The 4,469-nt window shown below is 44.3% G+C and overlaps 1 pseudogene; it reads right to left on the bottom strand.

Annotated features, from left to right (window-relative positions):
* Positions 1 to 341: 341 nt before the first annotated feature.
* LOC147965851 (uncharacterized) lies at positions 342 to 2,864 on the bottom strand (annotated as a pseudogene).
* Positions 2,865 to 4,469: the final 1,605 nt, after the last annotated feature.

Here is a 4,469-nt window from a genome sequence, read left to right as displayed (position 1 = left end):
TTTTAATGATTTTGTCATAAATAAACATCCTCACAAAGTAAATCCCCTTCTCTATGTGTTCTATATTGAATCTATCTTGATTAACTCCCATTATAATCCCTCCAGACATCCCCCTAGGTTCATTTCAGCACCATTCAAAATTTCTCCCCCCACAAAGATTGTGTAATTCATTTTTAGAAATTTTTTGCTTGATAGTTTCTGAAATCCCTATAAAATCTAGTTTATGGTCCAAAATCATCTCTCTGACATACCTTTTTTATGGTCTTTCCCCAAACCTCTCACATTCCAAAATACCCCTCTCATTTTTTATATCTTATTCCTTTTCCCTCTACTTTTCCTTATTTCTTTTTTCTTCTGAGCACACCAATCCCAACTGATTGCTTCACACAGCTTGATGCTGGTGAGCCATTCTTTTTCTTTCCTTTTTTCCCTGAGAATATATTTCTCAGTTTCATAAATTGTTGTTCTTCCAATTCTGCATCTGAATGCTCTAACTCTGAGCAAAGCTCATCCAAATCAACATCTCCAATGTGAATACACACTGGTGTGCTTTCCTTCCCCGCACCATGGTACTATTGCTTTCCTTTTCTTTTTACCCTCCATCATATTTTGAAAATATATTTCTCTTCTTGCCATATCCATTTTCCTAACGATCTCTAAATTTTTATCTATCATTTCAATGGAGCACCCCAAGTCAATCCCCACAAGAGAACTAATGTGTAACAATGAAGAGTTAGCACAATTTAGATCAGAACCCTTACCATAATTATCCCTTTCTTTAGCTCTCATCTTTGCCATTTCCTCCACTTTTGATCTTCTTTTTCTATGTTCCTCATGCGTCTCTTCAATTCAATTTCCTTGTCCTCATCATTTTTTTCTACCACCTCCACCCCATGCAACTCTGCCAATCTTCCCCCCAAAGTTCCCACTGATTCTTGAGTTGCATTGTAATCAGTAGGTTCATTGTATTTTCCAGATCCAGTCTCCTCTTTATTTTCGTGGGATTCTTTTTCAAAGTCTTCAACCTCTAGATTAGCCAGCTCTATTTCATATAGCTCTCTGTTTGCAGCCTCATATTCCAATTTCAGTATATCTCCTTGTTGTTTTTCAATCAGACTCTCGAGACTTTTTTGTGTGGTCTCCAAGTCTTTTATTCTCTTATCAGCTTTGGTCCATAAAGCATTTTGTCTGCCTTTTTCCTCTTCTAAGTTCTGAATTTTCCTGAACATAATATATATTTCCTTTTGCATTTTTCCTCTTTCTACAGCCATTCCTTTGTCCAAGTGTCCAATGATTTCTTCTATTGAATTTTTCATCATTTTATTCTTTTTATCAATCTCTTTAGTTTGTTTCAGAGATAAGCTGCCCAGTGAAATCCCTTTTCCATCAGCTCCAGACAGCTTTGCTCTTTTCCTGTTTTCCTCCTCATCTTCTCCATCTACCATTTCAGAGACAACATCAGATTTTCTTTTTTCTTCTTTATACCAGCCCATCTCAGTCACCTTATCAAGCTCTGTTCCAATACTGAACATCAACAGGTCCGGAGAAGTGATTTCCACCTAGGAAGGGATCTTTCCCACATCCCTAATACCACACTTCACTTTCACTCTTTCTTCATTAATAGTATCCATGTCTATTTCTAACACAGGCCCTACAGCAGCAGCCACCTCACACATCCCAAAGAAGTGTCTAAAGCAATCTGGTACTTTCTCAAATTTCACCCAAGTAGTATGCATTTTCCCAATTGCCAGATGATCAAGAGACCAAGACTGTACCTTGATAATGACACCAGTCCCTAAAGAGTTGAAGTCATTGAACTTTACCAGTTCCACTAACTTTGCTTTATTGGGGAACCTCATCATATAGCAGTTTTTCCCATATTCTTTTACTCTCCACTACCACCCCCAGTCAAACATTTCATTGAGGGCTTTTATTAGCTCAGTTTCATTAATCTGTCTATCCCTTATGATCACCACTCCTAAAGGACTTAGGTGCTCAACAATTAGGACATGCATCCTTGTAGCTTTGCACCAGCAACACTCCCAGACCCTTTGCATCATATCCAACATATTTGGGCACTGGCTTCATTTGTTTCAGCAAGTTACATTCTCCAGTAATGTGGTTGTCTCTGCCACAGATTAAGCAGTGCCTAACTTTATAGTCTATAGTTAAATGACTGGAATCCTTGCATTTCCCACACACCTGCCTGTTGAACCTATCATTTCTGTTCCTATCATCATGCATATTTTGTTACCAAGCTCCACTGCTCATCTGATTCCTGAAACCATTCCCTGAGATACTTCCATTCCCCTTAACTCTTTTTAGCATATTTTCCTCACTAGCATCAATCTCTTTCACTGCTTATTTTCCATAGCTCATCATTGCTTTATAGGTTTCACCATCTCCCATAGGTATCCCACTCTTGTTCATCCCCTGGACTAGTTGTGATAGTAGGGCACTCATGATTTGTTGCTGCTGACTAGAATTCATGCTCTCATCTCCTTTTCTTTGCCATCTCTCTTATCTGCCCCAACATCTTTCTCTTTTTCAGCTTCCTCATTCCTGCCTCCACTATCTTTTTTCCCTCTTTAGCCTGCCAGACATTGCTCCCATTAGATTCATCACTTGGTGTACCCAAGCTTCTAATATCTCTTCCAACGCCAAATCCAAATCCCAAACATCCCCCTCCTCTGCCATGGAAATCAAAGGAATTCTCAAAAGAATTGGATTTGCTTCTATCTCCTCCTCCAAACTGTCCTATCTTCCTGACATCAGGATCACCGAATCTTCCTCCTCTGTTAAACCTCCCCCCTCCAAAGCCCCTCCCAAAGTTGCCAGCCATGAGCTCTTCTTCTTCTCGTGGCGGTTGGGGGTAAACCCTAAATCTAGGTCACTGTTCTCCATCCTCCCCTGCCCCTGCCTTTTTATAGGCTCCTTTTTATAGGCCCCCCACATACCTCCAAGGCATGGGCTTTATCACTCTCCGGGCCTTCGCCAGCCCAGCAAGCCAAGTCCAAATCCAGGTCTACAGACACATTTTCTCCCACCGGGCCACCAAACCTAGTTGACCACCTCTCACCTTTTTTTTCCTCATCATCATTTTTTCATGTCTCTCCTCCACCCCCCAAGTGGGTTGTGTTTGGAGTGCTTTTGATGTATATTTCACCAAAGTCAATTTCCTCTTCCTTATACCATAAAGAAATGGGCTGGAAATTACCATGCCTCATGTGCTTTTGAACTATTTTAGCTTCTACCACTCTATTTTTCAAATAATCCCAACCTGTCCTATTTATAATACTATTTATCTCAACATTTACTTTTTCCTCTGTTTCCTTTTCTCCATTTTCATCATTTTGGAGCTTGGAAATTCTTCTGGCATGTTTCTCCTTTTTTTACTACTCCCATCTGACCTTCCCAATTTCCCCAAATTAACCTCATCTACATCAATCGACATAGTAGAGGTCAAATATTTCATCCCAAGCATACCTGACAAAATTGGAGAATATGAGCCCCCCTCCTCATTGGAATCCTCCCCAGCCGGCAGCCAGAAGCGGCTTCCGACCGGTGAGGTCCCTACTGGAGGTGGGAAAGGATGCAAACGCACGGTAAGCGCCTGGGGAAGCGTGGAGAACACCTCGGCAGCTCCGTGACCGCCCTCTTCTGCTTCCTCCTCAGCATCTCCACCTCCTCGCTGTCTTCCTCTATCATGATCGGCACCATCCTGAGCCCGGAGCAGGGAGCCCCATCACCACCTCCATCGGCGGCAGCGGCTGGATCTGGCTGTAGCGGAGGGATCTGAAGACCCTGCACTTGTGCCTCTGCTCCTGGATTAGAGATTCTGCCTCAAGCATCGCCCAAAGTAGAACCCCCATCACCGTCTTCCTGTCGTAGTTGGGGAAGCGGCGCAGGGTCTCCTCCTCGTCCAGCCGATCCCAAACCATCTCCGCGGCGTCATTGAGCGCCTTCACCTTTGGAAACCACCCATCGATCTCCTTCAACCTCCCCATCCTCACCTCGTCGCCTTTGGCGAGCGCCCACATCTGCTGCTCGCGGGTTGTCATGGAACCCTAACTCGCGGCGCGGCAGAGCGAGAGAGAGCAGGGAGTGCGGTGCACAAGAAGGGGAAATGTGAGGAGTCGGGGCGGTCGGAGGACTAAAATAACCCCTCCTCTCCCCCTGATCTCCATTACTCACCTCGAGGCTTGCAACGTGACCAAACCGGCCCACTCGTGCCGCAACCTTCACTATACGACACGGAAACTGCACTACATGGCCTACGACGAAACCCTCATCGTCACACCATCCATGCGCATCCACCGTCACCTCTTCGGCGTTGAGGAGAACCAGCCGCCTCCCTCGCCGGAGAAGTATCCTGGCCGGAATTCCAGCAGTTAGACCCCGAGATTAGGGACGAAATCACATCAGAGCCATGTATCGCACGCGAGCCGTGGACCGCACGCGAGCCATGG

This window comes from Triticum urartu, chromosome 6A (assembly GCF_056163025.1).
Source record: "Triticum urartu cultivar PI428250 chromosome 6A, HENAU_Tu73, whole genome shotgun sequence".
Classification (NCBI taxonomy): domain Eukaryota; kingdom Viridiplantae; phylum Streptophyta; class Magnoliopsida; order Poales; family Poaceae; genus Triticum; species Triticum urartu.
This window is presented reverse-complemented; position numbering and strand designations above follow the sequence as displayed.